Consider the following 19,957-nt stretch of genomic DNA (forward strand, 5'->3'; position numbering starts at 1 on the left):
CACAGAATGCTTCTAAGCTTTCTCTTAACTGGATGAGAAAATACTGATTATTACTGTTTTAAACTACACATATGAATTATTTTTATGCAAAGGATCAAACCCAGGGCCTCAAGCACACTAGGCAAGTGCCCTATTATTGAGCTATACACTTAGCCTATACATATATTTTATGTCTTCATCTGTTGTCTTACTTTCCTCATTGCTGAGACAAAACACCTGACACCCAAAGTTAAGGAGGGAAAGGTTTACAGAGGTTTCAGTTCACAGGTGGCTGGCTCCAAGGCAGAGTAGCATGGCAGACAGGCATCACAGAAAAGAAACAATTCACAGTAATCAGAAGACAGCAAAAGCAAGCAAGCAGCAAGTGAAAACCTCTTTCTGTCCCTTACATCTTATCCAGGCTAGGCAGTACTCACACCCTTAATAAACCAAATGCCCTTAATCCTAGCACTGCACCATGAAGCAACCCCAATGTCACACACTCTAGATCCAGCCACCTCTGAAGACCCACTTATTACCACATAAGGCTTTGGGGAAAATCTGTAAATATATGTTTCACAATTTTTTTTAAAGCTAAACCTACTCTGCCTCTAATTTTACATTTCTGTGATAACCAAAATTAACAACCTGGTGAGTCCCGCGGAAGACACCGAATCACCGCGCTGCAGACAGGCAGGTCTGCCCACACCCTACCGAGGTCCCCAGTCGTGTGGAACACACGCCAAATCAGCCCGCTGCAGACAGGCAGGTCTGTGCACGCCCTACCGAGGTCCTGAGTCGCGTGGAAGACGCCGAATCACCGAATCACCCCGCTGCAGACAGGCAGATCTGCCCATGCCCTACCAAGGTCCTGAGTCACACAGAACAGGCCTAATCAGCCCTCTGCAGACAGGCAGGTCTGCCCATGCCCTATCTAGGTCCTGAGTGGCACAGAACAGGCCTAATCAGCCCTCTGCAGACAGGCAGGTCTGTGCATGCCCTACGGAGGTCCTGAGTCTCGCGGAAGACACCGAATCACCCCGCTGCAGACAGGCAGCCACCTGATTCCACACTACAAAGATGCAGAAGACACCAGACCACCAGACCAAGGTAATGAGTCCCACTGTTCCAGGCCCAGAGGTAGGGGCTTCTGAGCCATGGTCCCACAGCTCCTGGTCCAGAGGAAGGGGCTTCCCAGTCACTATCCCTCCCCTTGCTCCCAGCCCAGAGGAAAGTGCTTTTGGGCAACCTTCTGTCCCGCTGCTCCTGGCCCAGAGGAAGGGGCTTCTGGGCCACCATCACTCCCCACCACTCCCGGCCCACAGGGAGGGGTTTCTGAGCCATCATCCCACTGCTCCTGGTCCAGAGGAAGGGGTTTCAAAGCCACCATCCCTCCGGCTGCTCCCAGAACACAGGAAAGGGCTTTTGGGTCACCATCCCTACCACTGCTCCCAGCCCCTGTCCCACCTCACCCAGCTCAGAGGAGGTAATCCATGCAGGCGCTAACAGCCCCCCGCCCCAGTCAAAATGAGAAAACATGTAAATAAGTCTCAAAACCAGACTTCCAGAAAACCTACAGCAACCCCAAAGGGAAATGAGATGGAACACTCTGATACTCAACCACCTGGACCCACTGAACTGGCAACAAAAGGGGATCTGGAAAAAATGAAATCAGAAATAATTTCTCACATAACAGGAGAAATTGTGCCCCTAGTGCAAGACATGATTAATAAATCTAGAGAGGAGTTGAGGAACATGATGGAATCCCAACATAAGAAACAAATGGAATCCATAAAACAGATGTAAATAGATTTCCAGGACATGAAAAGCTCCATTAAAGGCTACATAGCAGAATGAGCCAATGTGAAGACAGAATTTCAGATATAGAAGATAAGATTGCAATTAGTGACCAGGAAAAGAAACATTGCTTCAAAATTATAAGGGAACATGAGAAATCAATCCAGCAGCTGCTAGATGATGCAAAAAAGAATAACATAAGACTGATTGGGCTCAAGGAAGAAACAGGAGAGAGTGCAGATGACATAAAAAATCTCTTCACAGAAATAATGGCAGAAAACTTCCCAAGCAGGGGAAAAGAGCTTGACATACAGATAAGTGAGGCATATAGGACTCCAAATAGCCTTGATCAAAATAAATCGACACATAGGAATATAACTGTTAAGATTCCAGAAACTCAACAGAAGAACAAAGTTCTACAAGCACTTAGAGCACAGAAACAAATCACATACAAAGGAAAGCCCATCAGAATCACAGCAGACTTCTCAACACAAACCATCAAGGCAAGAAGAGCTTGGAGTGACATATTCCAAGCCCTAAAACAAAACAGCCTCCAACCCAGATTGATGTACCCTGAAAAACTATCTTTCAAAATGGATGGAGAAATAAGATACTTTCATGACAAAGAGCACCTTAGGAACTTCGTGAATACCAAACCAGCACTCCAAAGAATTTTACACAATAGCCTAGGAACAGACATTGAGGATCACAACCCCAGGAAGCAAAGCAGAAAGAACCCATCTGGCATGACAAGATATTAAATGTAAAGGGGGAGAACCCCAAAAAAAGAAAAAGTCATGGCAATGACAAGTCAATACGTTTCAGTTGTAACCATCAATGTTAATGGTCTCAATTCACCAATCAAAAGAAATAGACTGGCAGAAGGGGTCAAGAAGCAAAATCCAACAATATGCTGCATACAAGAAACACACTTAATTCAAAAGGAAACTCATAGACTGAAAGTTAAAGGGTGGAAAACAATACTCCATGCGGCAGGAACCCAAAAAAAAACAGGAGTAGCTATCCTCTTTGAAGATCAAGTAGATTTCAAACCAACACTGATTAAGAGAGATGAAGAAGGACACTACATCCTTGTAAAGGAAAGAATCCAAGAGGGAGAGATGACAATCATAAATATCTATGCACCAAAAACTAGTGCACCCAACTACATAAAACAAATACTAACAGACATGAAAAGTCATATATGCACTAATACAATTGTAGTGGGGGACCTCAACACCCCACTGTCACAAATAGATAGATCAACTAGACTAAAAATAAGTAATGAAATACTAGAACTCAATCAAACTCTTGAACAAATGAACTTAACAGATGTTTACAGAGTCTTCCACCCCACAAAATCAGAATACATATTCTTCTCAGCTGCACATGGGGCATTCTCAAAAATAGACCACATACTCACACATAGAACATGTTTAAGGAAGTGCAAAGGAATTGAAGTTATCCCCTGTATATTATCAGACCATAGTGAGATGAAATTGGAGATCCATAGCAAAAGAAACTCAAAAAATTTCATAATCACATGGAAATTGAACAACACACTTCTGAATAACCAATGGGTCACAGAGGAAATTAAAGAAGAAATCAGACAGTTCCTTCAATTAAATGACAATGACAATACAACATATCGGAATCTATGGGACACAATGAAAGCAGTCTTACGAGGCAAATTCATAGCAGTGAATATGCATATGAGGAAAACAGAACGAGCCCAATTAAACAACCTGATGCTGAACCTCAAGCTTCTAGAAAAAGAAGAGGACAACCTCAGAGCTCAGATAAGGGAGGAAATTATAAAGATCAGAGGAGAAATCAATGCAATGGAGACTAAGAGAATGATACAAAAAATCAATGAAGCCAGGAGTTGGTTCTTCGAAAGAATCAATATTGACAAACCTTTAGCCAACCTTGTCAGAAAAAGGAAAGAAAAGGCCCAAATCCATGCAATTAGGAATGAAAAGGGTGAAATTACAACAGATCCAGCAGAAATCCAGACGATCATCAATACCTACTTCCAGAACCTATACGCCAATAAGATGGACAACACAGAAGAAATGGACAGATTCCTACATACATATAAATTACCAAAGTTGAACGAAGAAGACCTAAAAATTCTGAACAACCCAATATCAACCAATGAAATTGAAAATGTAATTAAAAACTTATCAACTAAGAAAAACCCGGGCCCTGATGGCTTCACTGCTGAATTCTACAAGACATTTAGAGAGGAACTGCTGCCACTACTATATAAACTCTTCAATGAAATTGAAAGGGAAGCAATACTCCCAAATTCATTCCTGGAAGCAAGCATCACCTTGATCCCCAAACCAGAGAAAGACCCAACTGAAAAAGACAACTATAGGCCAATCTCACTAATGAACATAGTTGCAAAAATCCTTAATAAGATACTGGCAAACAGAATGCAGAAGATCATCAAGAAGATCATATACCCTGATCAAGTGAGATTCATCCCAGGGATGCAGGGATGGTTCAATATACAAAAATCAATTAATGTAATACAGTATATCAATAGAGCCAAGGACAAAAACCATATGATTATCTCCATAGATGCAGAAAAGGCATTTTACAAAATCCAACATGCATTTATGATAAAAACCCTACAAAAAATTGGAATAGATGGTCTCTACCTCAAACTGATAGACGCCATCTATGAAAAATCAACAGCCAATATCATACTAAATGGTCAAAAACTGAAATCCTTCACACTCAAATCAGGAACAAGATAAGGATGTCCACTATCACCACTCTTGTTCAATATAGTTCTGGAAACATTAGCCATGGCAATTAGACAAGAGAAAGAAATAAAAGGAATAAAGATAGGTGATGAAGAAGTCAAATTGTCATTCTTTGCAGATGACATGATACTGTATATAGAAGACCCCAAGAACTCCACCAAAAGTCTTCTAGACTTAATAACCAAATTCAGTCAAGTAGCTGGTTACAAGGTCAACACACAAAAATCAATAGCTTTCCTCTACAGGAATGACAGACTCACTCAGAGAGAAATAGGGCAAATAATTCCTTTCACAATAGCATCCAAAACATTGAAATACCTAGGAATCATCCTAACGAAAGAAATCAAAGACCTCTTCTCTGAAAACTATGGCACTCTGAAAAGAGAGATTGAAGATGATATCTGAAAATGGACAGACATCCCCTGCTCCTGGGTAGGAAGAATTAATAGAGTGAAAATGGCCATACTTCCAAAACTGCTATATAGATTTAATGCAATTCCAATTGAGATCCCCACAGCATACTTCATAGACCTTGAGAAAACAATCCAAAAATTCATTTGGAACAAGAAGAGACCCAGAATAGCAAAAGCAATTCTAGGTAACAGAGACATGGCAGGGGGTATCACAATCCCCAACCTGCAACTCTACTACAAAGCTACTGTGATAAAAACAGCATGGTACTGGCAAAGAAACAGACTTGAGGACCAGTGGAACAGATTAGAAGATGCAGAAACAACGCCAGACACACTCAGCCATCTCATCTTCGACAAAGGAGCCAAATACCCTCACTGGAGGAAAGATAGCCTCTTTAATAAATGGTGCTGGAAAAACTGGGCTTCAACTTGCCAAAGATTAAAACTAGACCTACATCTCTCATCATGCACTAAACTAAAATCAAAATGGATTAAAGATCTCAATATTAAAATAGAAACTCTGAACCAGTTGGAACAGAGGTTAGGTAGAACCCTTGAAGACATCGGTGTAGGAAAAGATTTTATGAACAAAACCTCAGTTGCCCGTGAACTAGCACAAATAATCAACAAGTGGGATCTCTTCTTATTAAAAAGCTTCTGCACAGCAAGAGAAACCACCAGCAGTGTGAAGAGACAACCCACAATGTGGGAAGAAATCTTCACCTGCTCTTCCTCAGACAAAGGTCTACTATCTCGAATCTATAAAGAACTTCAAAAGATCAGACCTCCCAAATTGAAAGACCCAATCCAAAAATGGGCATCTGAAATGAACAGAAATTTCTCAGACAAAGAAGTAGAAATAGCAAATAAATACATGAAAAAATGTTCAACATCACTGGTCATTGGAGAGATGCAAATGAAAACAAAGCTGAGATTCCACTTCACTCCAGAAACAATGGCTGCTATCATGAAATCAACCAATAACAAATGCTGGCGGGGCTGTGGGGAAAGAGGAACCCTGCTCCACTGCTGGTGGGAGTGTAGACTGATGCAAGCACTGTGGAAATCAGTATGGAGATACCTCAAAGAACTAGGACTGGAAGTCCCATTTGACCCTGTTATTCCACTGCTGGGGATCTTCCCCAAAGAATTAAAAGAATCATACCACAGTGATATATGTGCGTCCATGTTCATAGCAGCACAGTTTGTAATAGCTCAAACTTGGAAACAGCTCAAATGCCCATCAACTGGAGACTGGATAAAGAAAATGTGGTTTTTTTATAAAATGGAGTACTACTCAGCCATAAAAAATGAGAAATTAGAGACATTTATAGCTAAGTGGATGCACATTGAGGCAATACTCTTAAGTGAAATAAGTAGGACACAGATGTGTAAATACCAAATAGTTTCTCTGGTGTGAGAAACTGAAAGTGTAAATAAGGACGAAATGTATAATAGGTAATGTGAAATAGGAAGAAAAGGGGCAAAGGGGAAGGAAGTGGGAGGGCTAGGGGAAAGGATAGAAGGGAGTGGGATTAATATGAGAAAATGGAAAAATAAGAACAAAATCTTTGTAAATAGGGAGGACTGGAGGGGTTGAAGGGAGGGCTGGGCAAGGGTGAAAAATAAGAACCAAGAGAGACTATGTAAAGGTGCAAATTTCCAATGATGAATGTCATTATATTGTATACCTAAAATGTACCAATGATTAGAATGAATAATCGATAATGTAAAATAGGAAGAAAAGGTCCAAAGGGATAGGGGTAGTGGGAGGGGCAGGGGAAAGGAAAGAAGGGAAAGGAAAAAACGATGAGAAATGGAAAAAATGGAAATAAAGTCTTTGTAAATAGGGAAGGGTGGAGGGTGTGAAGGGAGGGCTAGGAATGGGGAAAAAATAAGAACCAAGATGCATTATATAAAGGTACAATTCCCAATGAGAAATGTAATTGTGTTGTATACCTACAATGTACCAATAAAAGAATTTAATGGAAAAAAAAAAAAAAACAACCTGGTAAGAACCTCTTTCTTGCTCGCCCAGCAACTCCACAAACAGTTACAGTACTGATATTCATTTTATGAATCTTTTTAAAAATTATACAGACACACACATTATGGTGGGGATCAAACCCAGCAGTTACAAAAACAAGTATTATAATTTGTTTATTTTCATAAAAATTGTATCATACAGTGAATTTTATCCACTTTTTCCTTAATCATATATCATGGGCATTTCTTTATGTGAGCAGACACAAATCTCATTTATATTTTATTTAAAAAGAACATAATAAATTCCACTAAGATTATAAGCCATTAACATTTATAGGCCATTTTCTCATCAAAATATGACAAAACTAGAAATATAAACATATAAAATAATAACTACACAAAAGAATGTTTACGACATACATGTTTTTACTATTTTTAAGAAGGACATAAATGAACTAGTAGGTATCCATGCTAAGAAAAAAGAAAAAATAGGAGTGAGGGTGTAGTTTAGTACTAAAGTACATGCTTCACACCCACATGGCCCTGGGATCAATCTCCAGCACCAACAAGAAAAAAGGAAAAAGAAATCAGAAAACATGAGTCAAAATAAAATAAAAAAGAAGATAAAAATATTAAAAATTTAAAATGTAGGAAAAAGCAATAAACTCCTCAAAAATGGTTACTTATAAAGTAGATTAGCAATGGACAGAACTGTCATAAAAACTGTAAACATTACTTAGACATAAAATGGGAAATGAATAAAGAGAAAATGGTATGTTGTATACATGAATGAGAATCGCATAGTAAACTGCCATTTTCTCAAAATTAATCTGTAATATCAAAGAAATCCTACTTCAAATACCAATAAAACACTTCTTTGAATACTGACAAACTGATTCTAAAACTTACATGCAAGAATAAATACGGAAAAGTTACAACTATTTGAAGGAAACAATAACAAAGAAAGGAAATCTGTCCTATAGATACCAAAACAAAGTTAAATCTCTAATAATGTAAACAATTTAGTATTACCACAGACTTAGAAATACTGATCAACAAAATAGAATGCAGTACTGTACTCAAAGAGAGATTCCTGGGTGCATGAAAATTTTGCATATGACTACAGGGGCATCTCAACTCAGAAAAAGTAGACTGAAAATAATATTGGGACAATGGATTATTCATGAGTAGGGGCAGTTAGATTCTATCTCACACTATGTACAAAAAGTAATCGCTGATAATTAAAAACACTGTAAAAAAAAAAACTGTGAGACATACAAAAATTACAAATATTGAAAGTACACAAGAACATGTTTATGATCCTGGGATGGTGAAGGGCTTCTTAAAGACATTGAAAACAAAAGACTGACCAGTAAGTAGAGCAAGTTATGTTGAAATCTATTAAATCTAAGAATTCATAATGATATTCAAAGTGAATGTGAAAAATCCACTTGCCACCACAATTTTTTTTTCATCTGCACATCGACTTTATTTTTCAAATCTGAAAGTGTCTTAGGAACGTTTTACAAAAAACCAGAAATGAATTATGAAAATATTAGACCATCTTCATTCTTTGGTTATTTCTTATTGCAGCTCTGTAAGGACAAAGTGTTCCCAAAGCTCAAGCTATAGCAAGAAGGGGGAAAAAATAGTCCAAGTATAAACTATTTAACCACCTGCATGTATCTGTTCCCAAATACATAGAGTATGCCCTAAGGCCTATAAAACTAGCCTCACTCCCAACCACAAGGTTGAAAGTCTTATGAGGCAGAACATTAAGACTCCTTTATAAATATGAAAATAGATTAAACAACTGGAAAAGGTCTTTGAGTAGGTTAGCTAAGAGCCATGACCACCACACTGTCTTGCCCTCCCCTTGCACAGAAATGTACTGATGTGGTCTGAACATGCAGTAAGTGCAAACAGCAATTATTCAAGTGTCTTAGACATACTGTAAGAAGCACCCCAGTCTCCAGGTCTGAGAAACAGTCATGCTTTTATGGCCTCCTGGTCAGCTCCACTTTCCATCTAGTAGCTTCTATGGCCCAAGAGACGGCAAAAGAGATCTATGGTGAGAGAAGAACTGGGGCAACAGCAGCCTGCCAGCTCATCCTAGAACTAGGAATCTTCTGGTTCTGTCAGGGGAAGTGCACTGGCATCAAGTTGAGACCAGAGCTCCTTGCTGGACATCAGAGGCTTAGTATCAGGAATTGGTCCTAACTAGGAAGGCTTTTCATTGCTGCCTTCCTTTTCATATACAGCCATTGGATGCTGGGAGCCCAAAAGTTGAGCTTAGCTTGGCTTGGCTTAGCCAGCCTCCACTATGGGCTCCAGGGAAGAGACAAGGCTGTGCACCAAGGGGGCTCTATGGCTTCAGCTGAAGGTTCATCCCCAAGGTGAGGCAGGGACTAACCTCCCTCACCCATCCTACTCTCCCTGGGTTTGCAGGCCCATGCCTGAGACAGAGAAAGAGACTAGAGCCAAGTGTCTTGGCCTTTCTTCTACCTCCATCTCCTTGGAGGCATCTCCACAACATGGGCTGGTCCCCTGGGGCCTGGGCCCCAAACCATTTTCCTCCTGGGGACTGTAGCAGTACATGGCCTCATAGGCTGGAACAGCTGGCAGGGCAGATGCTTGGAATGGCAGGATCTCTCTCACTCTGTACTTGAGACTGCTGAGGCATGGTGGAGGACCATCTGATAGTGATTCTTCATAGCTCATGAACAAACGGACTTTCTGTTGCAAGAACTCGAGTGAACCAAGCAAAGAATGCCATTGGTGAGCAGGTGGGGCTAGGGGCTCCTGCCAGTCAGCTACAGGTACAGTTCCAAGCCCTGGTGCATTCAGGTCAAATACCAGGGAGATGACAGACTTACTGCAGAGGTCAAAGAACTTGATCTTACCACCCTTGAGGTCCAACCAGGCACTAAAAGGGTTGACTTTTGGGATGTGGTTAGCACCATCTTCTAGTGGCCAGTAGTAAGGGTCCAAGACACTCACTATACATGGGGCCTTACAAGAGAGATATCTGACTGGCTTTGAGACAGCCAGATAGTACATCTCAGACAAGGTGACTTGTGGGGAATCTTGTCATCCAGTGAGCTCAGTCTCTTCCCATCAGGCACTTTCTACAAGAGAACTTCAGTGTTAGTCTTCAGCTTCCTGTCCTTCTCTAGCTCTTCATCCTGCAGGTGGCTCATAATTTCCTCCAAGGTCTTCCCAATCTCCACAAAGGATGGGCTCAGTTTGGGGTCCATATTACAGCAGCTGAAGGTGAGCTGCAGAAAGTCTGGGGGACAGTCTCCCTCCATGTGCTGGAAAGTATCATAGTCCAACACAAAATTCTCTGTACGGGGAAGATAGCCTGGATTGGCCTGGATGTGGGCGATGATCTCACAGAGGATGATACCAAAAGAGAACATGTCTGTCTTCTCATTATAGGGCTCATCTCAGAGAAACTCCGGTTCCATTCAGAAGGGTGAGCCCACCACAGCCTGCTTCTCATTCCCCATACTCACATCAGGGATCTTCTCAGCCAGATAAAAGTCGGCCAACACTGCAGAGTAACTAGTCTCATCCTTCTTTATCAGGCAGTTCTTTACATCTCCTTTCATTAACCCCTTTAGCTCCTCTAGGCCACTTCTTCTTTCAGTCTAGCAGAGGCTATAGGTGCCTCAGGAGGACAGAAGGTTCTGGTTTAGGCTTTCCACGAAGTTTTCAGTTCAGGGGAGAGACAGGACATGCTCACTGAACAAAAGCTGCTGTCTTTGATGTGAGGTCCTGGTGGAAAATGCCTTTGAAATGAAGGCAGCTGAGGCCCACTGCTGTCATAGGCCAGTTTCACCCTCACAGTCCACAGCAAGTGCAGGTCGCTGTACACCAACTGTTCCAGGTTCCCAGAGTTGATATACTTAAATCAGGCAGGCAAATTTCTTTAGCTTTGAGATTCAAAACATCGGAAAAGGCAGTAGTTCTAATCTTAGGCACAGTGACTATGTGACATGGAAGGCTGGTCTTCCCCATAGTTCATGGAGGTTTCAGTCCATAATTGCCTGGCTCCAAGGCAGGGGTGACAAGCAGGCCTCACAAAGGAGAAACAACATGGTGTGTACAAGGTAGCAAAGGTAACAAAGGGCACCACCACAATTTGAGATGGCTTACAATTACTTCCTTACTTTGAAACTGGTATAAAGATTAAAAGTTAAATGTTTAGGACCGGGGATTTAGCTCAGTGGTTTCGCTGCCTGCTGCACAAGCACAAGGACATGAGTTCAGTCCCAATAACAAAAAAAAAATTAAATGTTTATTCTGATTTTCCAGCAAGAATGTAATCAGAGTACCAATAAAAGAATTTTAAAAAGAAAAAGAAAAAAATGTAATCAGAAACATCCTCAGGTGATAAAGGAAATTTTAACTGTACTGAAGAATGCTAGCTAATAAATGTAGAAGAAATGATAAAAATTTAACATTTTCACTTAAAATCCCTAAAAAGATTTATTCACCTGACCCAGGTGCTGCACACCTGTAATCTCAGCACTCAAAAAACTGAGACAGAAAGACTGCGAGTTGGAGGCCACCCTGGACGACATATGGACAACCTGTCTCAAAAATAAAAGTCAAAAACAAAAAACAAAATAAACTACAGGCCCGGGATATAGTGCAGTGGCGCTGCACCTGCCTGCCAAGCGCAAGGTCCTGAGTTTGATTCCCGGTACCAAAAAAAAAAAAAGTCAAAAAAGGGAGAGGGGAGGAGGAAGGATATAGGAGGTGGGAACAAGAGCAAGAACAACTGACCCAAAGAATAAATTGTAGCAAAACATTAGGTGAATAGATACTAGTATGCATCACACAGACTGCTTTCTAAGTATGAGTGGGAAAATATAACTTTACAAGGGAATACGGCCACTTTTACACAACGATCAAATCTTACCACCTCTAATGGTGGCAGAAGCTGGTATTTCACCATCTTCTATGATATAGTCCCCTAAAGTATTCACTATGAATCTAATCTAGCCTTTGATTTAACATGCAGTTGACCAAATATACAAGGGGATTGGGCCAGGCATAGTGAGGCACACGTGTAACCCCACCTACTTGAGAGGCTGAGGCAGGAGGACTGCAAGCAAGTTCAAGCCAAGCCTGTGCAACTTAGAGAAACCCTGCCTCAAAATTTAAAAAATAAAAAGGTCTAGGGATGCAGCTTAGTGCTCCCTGGGTTCAATCCCCAGTACTATTGAAAAACAAACAAACAAACAAAAAAAAAAAATGAGGAAAAAAAAAAAGCTAAAATAATGCCATGAGAAAATCAGAAAATAGGTCCATAAAGTAAGATATTGTACTCTAATGGGCAAATCATCCAAACTCTTCAGCAAATAAGTAACAGAAAAAAATGGACTGTCCCAGAATTTTAAAAGACTTACGGGTTAATACAACCAAATGCAACGAATAGTCCAAGACTGGGTTTTAGTTTGAAGAAACTAGCTATAAAGGACATTTTCATATCAACTATGTTATCTGAATATGAATGAAAAATTACCTGATATTAAGAAATCTGTTAAAGAAGAACTATCGCCATTACTCTTTAAACTCATCAAGGAAATTGAAAGGGAAGCAAGGCTTCCAAATTCATTCCTGGAAGCAAGTGTTACTTTGATTCCAAAACCAGGGAAAGACCCAACCCAAAAAGAGAACTACAGACCAATCTCCCTAATGAACATAGATGCAAAAATCCTCAACAAGATACTGGCAAACAGAATACAGAGGGTCATCAAGAAGATCATACACCCTGACCAAGTCGGATTTATCCCAGGGATGCAAGAATGGTTCAACATCCGTAAATCAATAAATGTAATACACTATATTAACAGAGTCAAGGACAAAAACCATATGATCATCTCAATAGATGCAGAAAAGGCATTTAACAAAATCCAGCACCCATTCATGATAAAAACCCTACAAAAAATTGTAATAGAAGGTCTTTATCTCAACTTGATTAAGGCTATCTATGAAAAACCAACAGCCAATATCATACTAAATGGTCAAAAACTGAAAACTTTCACACTAAAATCAGGAACAAGACAAGGATGCCCACTATCACCACTTCTGTTCAACACTGTTCTGGAAACATTAGCCATAGCAATTAGACAAGAGAAAGAAATAAAAGGAATAAAGACAGGAAAGGAAAAAGTTAAAAACTGTCATTATTGCTGATGATATGATACTCTACATAGAAGACCCAAAACACTCTGCCAAAAGGCTTCTAGACTTAATTGACAGATTCAGTAGAGTAGCTGGATATAAGGTCAACACTCAAAAAACAATAGCCTTAGGCCGGGGATTTAGCTCAGTGGTTTCACCGCTTGGCGCAAGAACCCGAGTTCGATCCCTGGTACTCAAAAAAAAAAAAAAATAGCCTTTTTATATATAAATAATAGACTCACTGAGAGAGAAATTAGGGAAACAATTCCTTTTACAACAGCATCCAAAACAATGAAATATCTAGGAGTCAATCTAACAAAGGAAGCAAAAGACCTCTACACTGAAAACTATAGCAATCTGAAAAAGGAGATTGAGTAGGATATAAGAAAATGGAAAGACATCCCTTGTTCCTGGATAGGAAGAATCAATATAGTGAAAATGGCCATAATTCCAAAACTATTATATAGGTTTAATGCAATGCCGATTGAAATTCCAACAATATATTTCACAGAACTAGAGAAAACAACCCAAAAATTCATTTAGAACCAGAAGAGACCTACAATAGCAAAAGAAATTTTAGGCAACAGAGGCATGGCTGGGAGTATTACAACTCCCAACTTGAAGCTATACTACAAAGCTACTGTGATAAAAACAGCATGGTACTGGCAAAGAAACAGACCCGAGGATCACTGGAATAGATTAGAAGATGCAGAAACAACTACAGATATGCTCATCCACCTCATCTTTGACAAAGGAGCCAACCATGCTCATTGGAGGACAGATAGCCTATTTAATCAGTGGTGCTGGAAAAACTGGATTTCAACCTGCCAAAGATTAAAACTAGACCTATACCTATCACCATGCACTAAACTAAGATGGAAGTGGATTAAAGATTTAAATATCAAGACAGAAACACTAAATTTGCTGGAAGATAAGTTAGGTAGAACTCTTGAAGACATTGGTATAGGAAAAGACTTTATGAACAAAACCTCAGTGGCACAGGAACTTGCACAAAGAATCAACAACTGGGATTTCATCTTATTAAAAAGCTTCTGCACTGCAAGAGAAACCACCAACAGAGCTAAGAGTCAACCTACAATGTGGGAAAAAACTTTCAGCAACTGTACCTTGGACAAAGGGCTACTATCTAGAATATATAAAGAACTGAAAAATATCAGACACCCCCCCCCGCCAAATTCAAAGACCTAATTCAAAAATGGGCATCTGAAATGAACAGACACTTTTCAGACAAAGAAGTAAAAACAGCAAATAAATATATGAAAAAATGTTCAACATCACTGGTTATTTGAGAGATGCAGATGAAAACAACACTGAGATTCCACCTCACCCCAGAAAGAATGGCTGCTATTAAGAAATCAACCAATAACAAATGCTGGCAGGGGTGTGGAGAGAAAGGAACCCTTCTCCATTGTTGGTGGGAGTGGAGACTGGTGCGATCACTGTGGAAATCAATATGGAAATACCTCAAAGAACTAGGCTTAGAGGTCCCATTCGACCCAGCTATCCCCCTGCTGGGGATCTTCCCAAAAGAATTAAAAGAATCATACCACAGAGATATATGTGCACCCACGTTTATAGCGGCACAGTCTGTAATAGCTAAAGCTTGGAAACAGCCCAAATGCCCATCAACTGGAGACTGGATAAAGATGTGTTTTTTAATAAAATGGAGTATAACTCAGCCATGAAGAACGAGAAACCAGAGACATTTATAGCTAAATGGATGCACATTGAGGCCATTCTCTTAAGTGAAATAAATAGGACACACATGTGTAAATACTGAATACTTTCTCTAGTGTGAGAAACTGAAAGTATAATTAAGGATACACATGGATAAAATTGCCTAATAACATATTTCTCGGATTGTGTTTCCATCACGTGTCATATGACCGTATCGAAATTTAAATTAAGGAGAAGTTTGGCTTATGTGGAGTCTGCTAACTAACTGGAGTTTTTTTCCAGATCATTATTTGTTCAGTGTTGGTTTTGGGGATCTTTCTGAAATAAGTCACATCCTATGGTGTCTTGTTGGTACTTGAGATTTTTTTTAAGTTATATGGAAAAACGTTTAAGTGCTTTTCAGTTATGTTTTGGCTGAATTCTACTGTATTTGAATATTATTGTAGTTTTTTTCCCTTGCATTGTTCTTCTTTGAATGGTTTTAATTTCTGTATGTGCGTGTGTTTGATAATAAAGTTATTTTTAATTAAAAAAAAAAAGAAAGAAAAGAAATCAGGGGCCGAGGATTTAGCTCAGTGGTTTCGCAGCCTGCTGCGCAAGTGGAAGAACCCAAGTTCGATCCCTGGTACCAAAAAAAAAAAAAAAAAAAGAAATCAACTAATTTTCTCAGGTACAATGTTATTTTCACCACATGAGAAAAAAAAATTCCTTAAAAAAAAATAGTAAATCCCAAGGGTTTTGTGGTAACCTGTCATGATGGCTGAAATTTTCATTAAAATATTTCAACACAATGTAGAGTTGAAAGAAAACAAAGTATATAAAAAGACTCATAATTTACCATCAATATTTAAAATACTCGGGCTGGGGATTTAGCTCAGTGGTTACACTGCCTGCCTCACAAGTGCCAAGGACCTAAGTTCGATCCCTGATGCCAAAAAAAAATAAAATAAAATACTCTTCCCAGAAGCCTTCCAGTAGACTGACTAGAATGACTGGTTGCAAGGCATGGTACTAAAAGATGTATTTGGCTTTTCAAGTATTTACATGAAAGTAAACAAGGGCAAGAATGACTGACTAATCAGGTAATAGTATCTATTACACTTGGTAAAACTAAATAGAGGATAATATTTTATGTATGTAGAGTTTCTGAGCTTACAAATCCAAGAAAACTTCTTAAAATACAATCTATAATATCCTTAGAAAAACAATCATATTAGTAACAAAACACACATATATGTATATAAATAAAATGTGTAGAAATAAACTTAAGGTCAATTAAAAAACCTATGTTAAAAAAAAGACATAGAAACCTAAATAAATGTGATGCACCTTCAATCAAGGATCCAATAGGGATTTTTTGGAACTGAAAAGAAATTATGTTAAGGATGCTGTGGAAAAATTAATGTCTACAAATAAGTAATTTTTTGAAAAAGTATATTTTTATTACTATAAAATTACTATTATCAAAACAGTACGGAATTAGAACAGAGACAAGGGAACTGTTAAATAAAAGAACATCTAGAGGGCTGGGGATTTAGCTCAGTGGTTCCGGCGACAGCCTTGCAAGCGCAAGGTCCTGAGTTCGATCCCTGGTACCAAAAAAAACCAAAAAAGAACATTTAGAAATAAATCCAGATATATGTGGGAATTCAATGTAAGATAAAATGGGCTTTTTAATTTTAAAAAGATGCCTTCTTTCCATCCCAGCCCCCGTACTGGGGATCAAACTCAGGACCTTGCACTTGCAAGGCAGACACAGCACCACTGAGCTAAATCCCCAGCCCAAAAGATGCCTTCTCTAACAAACTGACCGTACAGCTAGAAGAAAATCCAGTTAAACTATATAAAAACTTAATTCATGTAGGCTAAAGATCTAAAATGTCTAATAACATATTAAAAAAATATATACTATATAAACTATCTCCTCATATATAAAACACTAGAACAATGAAAATGTTCTTGCTGTGCACGGTGGCACAGGCCTATAATCCTGGCTACCTAGCAGGTTGAGTCAAGAAGAGTGGGAGTTCCAGGCTGGCCTGGCCAACACAGCAAGACCCTATCCAAAAAAACAAACAAACAAAAAAAAAAAAACCCATGGTTTAAAAAGTCAGACTGTATTAATAAAGTAAATAACAAAAACAATAATGATTTGAATTTATTTTAACAGGGTTAAGACTGTTAAAGAACACTGAACTAAATTAGCTACACCAACTCACTATATGACTTTGGTCAAGACACTAAATTTAGCTGTGTAGAAGTCTCCTCACCTATAAAATTAAGATGATAATATCAATAGTATCAACCTTGAGCGCAAGGACCCGAGTTTGATCCCTGGTACCAAAAAAAAAAAAAAATAGTATCAACCTTGAAATTTGTTGTGAAGCTTAGACATAACTTACTAAAATTATCTGGAAGAGTACAGTAATACAGTAGATAACCAAACGAGAAATATTACTGAGAATAAGTATATACACATGGGCTATCACTACCATATTCCCACAGCATCTTTCTTCCTAGAGCCTTGAAAATGCTCCCATGCACACACTACTAAATCAGTCAAGAGACACCAAGAGTTCCCTGAACTCAGTCTCATAAACCAAAATCCACTTTCGGATCTCAGATTTAAGATAAACAAAACCAAACTCCTCCAGATCCAATTCTCCCACATTCTTTCCTATCTCAGGACATGGTTAAAATTCCACACTTGTAAATGTTGACGCCGAAAATCTTAGGGTTAAGCTGGGCACAGTGGCACACACCTGTAACCCCAGCACCAAGGGAGGCTAAGGAAGGAATGCAAGTAAAGATCCACACGATCCAGTCTTAAAATGAAAAATAAAAATGGCCGGGGATGTAGTTCAGTACAAAGGTCCTGGATTCAACCCCCAGAACCATTTGAAAAATAATAACCTTAGCCTTCCGCTGGGGATACAGCTCAGTGGCACAGAGCTTGCCTAGCATGTGTGAGACCTGAGGTTGACTCCAGCATTACAAAACAAAATACAAACAAAACCTTGGAATGATTCTTGTCTTCTCTCCTCCTCTCACACTCCATTAGGATATCATATGAGCTCCACTTTCCACTGGTAAGAAGAGAATCTGACCACTCACCATCTCCACCATTCTCCCCTTCCCTAGGCCAAATAGCCACCACTCTTGGATCTTACTGGCCTCCTTGCTTCCTTCTTGGCCCTTTTCAGTCTGTTTTCCACACAGTAGCTCTTATGATTCTCTAAAAATATAGTCAGAGCCACTTACTCCTCCTTTCCCTTCAGGTTTCTGATCAAATGTCACCTTCACAGTGACTTCCTGCCCAATGTGTATATATTTTTTAAATTCCTCACTTTTGTCTGCACATCCTCCTTATCCTGTCCACACCACTCTGGTATGCTATATATACACTCTTTTAATTCACAGATCTGTTCTCAATCCCTAGAAAAATGATTTAAATATAAGACTATATTCGATAAAGAATTCTGAAAATTCTTAGGTAACCTCTTTAGAATGGTGCCCTCCCCCACCAAACCACTGCTTTATGTTTAACGCTAACGACAACGTAAATGCATCCAAAGGCAAACAAAAAAAAATAAGTAAGTTACACAGTTGCTTTATTAAAAGACTTGATAAATGGTATCCAAATAAGGTACCTTTGTAAAAGTTCCTTCAAAAAGTTCATAAACTTCCTCAAAGTAAACTTCATAAAGTTTCTCACAGTAAACCTAAAGTGAAACTGCATTTACTCCGCAAAATATTTTGGTGCTTTTTGTTCCAGAACAATAGTTTTACAGCATTAGTGAGCTAAAAGCCACAGGAAGTGGTTCACCATTAATTTAAATGTGGTTGTTTTGCTTTTAATAATTCCCTTGACTCTTCATCAGTAAACTTCCTTTTTTCAGAATTAGGGTTCAACTAATTTGTTTCATTCCAGGTTTTAAATTATAATTTTTTTTTTTTGGTACCAGGGATCGAACTCAGGTCCTTGCGCTTGCGCAGCAGGTGGCGAAATGACTGAGTAAATCCCCGGCCTTAAATTATAATTTTAATCAAGTCTCTCATTTTTATGTAACTTCCCAGAAGTATACAAGGAAAATGTAGGCACAAATCCAACGGGCTTTTTACGGTAATAAAATATTCTCATCAAATGGGTTACTCAAAGTGAAGTTCTTCAAACAGCCCCTTTGCTCTCTTTCAGCAGGCAGAAGGAAATAGGACCTAACAGAAATAAATAAATCTGTTGCTTAAATTCAAAAGCGTAGGCATGTCCAATCAGTTCACAAATGGAATACTGTTAGGCTTCCCACTCCTCACCATCTTTTCTCTCCAAACCAAAAATGATGCCATTTTAATTGATGAAAAGTCATTGCTTACATTTTGATGATATTTATTTATTTATTTATTTATTTATTGGTACTAGGGATCGAACTCAGGCCCTTGCACTCCCGAGGCAGGTGCCAGAACCACTGAGCTAAATCCCCAGCCATTTTGATGATATTTATACAAAAAGCCTCATCCCAAGAAATCACTTATTACGTATCATCACCTAAAAAAATGAGAGAGAAAAAAATTTAATTCCTACGCAAGGTGAAAAACAATGGGAGTAGCTGGTGTAATGCAATGTATTTCACTGCCCAGACCTGAACAAGAGGCGGGAGTTCTGTTCGCAAAAACAGCAGGGACAATGACTGTGCTGAGCAACCTCCCAGGTTTGCGACCCTGTATGCTAAGTGTGACTCAGAGACTGACTACAGGTGGCATGGCAACTGCGAGCCATAGCAACGGGCAGCCATGACAAGTCAGGGGCGAGGACGTCAGATAGAACACAATAAAGCGGACGCGCAGGTGAGCGGCAAGCCAGCCCGTCAGACTAGGGAACACGGGCTGTAGCCTGAGAAGGTGGACGCCATCGGCGAGTCCAGGAAAAGAAAGGAAACAGGAGGAACGTCCCGCCCCGCCCACTACCCAGCCGCCCCCCTAGGAAGCGCAAAGGGACCAGGCGTGTACAGGACCCGCAGCGAGGACAGAAGTGAGGAACTGCGACGTAAAGACTGAGGGGCGACCCGGGGAAAGGGCTGACGGTGGCAGGAAGGAGCGAGGGGGAGCACTCAC

The 19,957-nt window shown here is 39.5% G+C and overlaps 1 protein-coding gene and 1 pseudogene across 1 annotated transcript in view; both read right to left on the bottom strand.

Moving 5' to 3' along the window:
* The window catches only part of Saraf (store-operated calcium entry associated regulatory factor), a 40,815-nt gene that overhangs the window by 20,315 nt on the left and 543 nt on the right, over nucleotides 1–19,957 (bottom strand). The window lies entirely within an intron of this gene.
* LOC147826779 (dual specificity testis-specific protein kinase 2 pseudogene) lies at nucleotides 5,775–19,951 on the bottom strand (annotated as a pseudogene).

Source organism: Heterocephalus glaber, unplaced genomic scaffold, assembly GCF_053883595.1.
Source record: "Heterocephalus glaber isolate CG9 unplaced genomic scaffold, H.glaber_assembly_v1.0 deba00001461, whole genome shotgun sequence".
Taxonomy (NCBI): Eukaryota; Metazoa; Chordata; class Mammalia; order Rodentia; family Bathyergidae; genus Heterocephalus; species Heterocephalus glaber.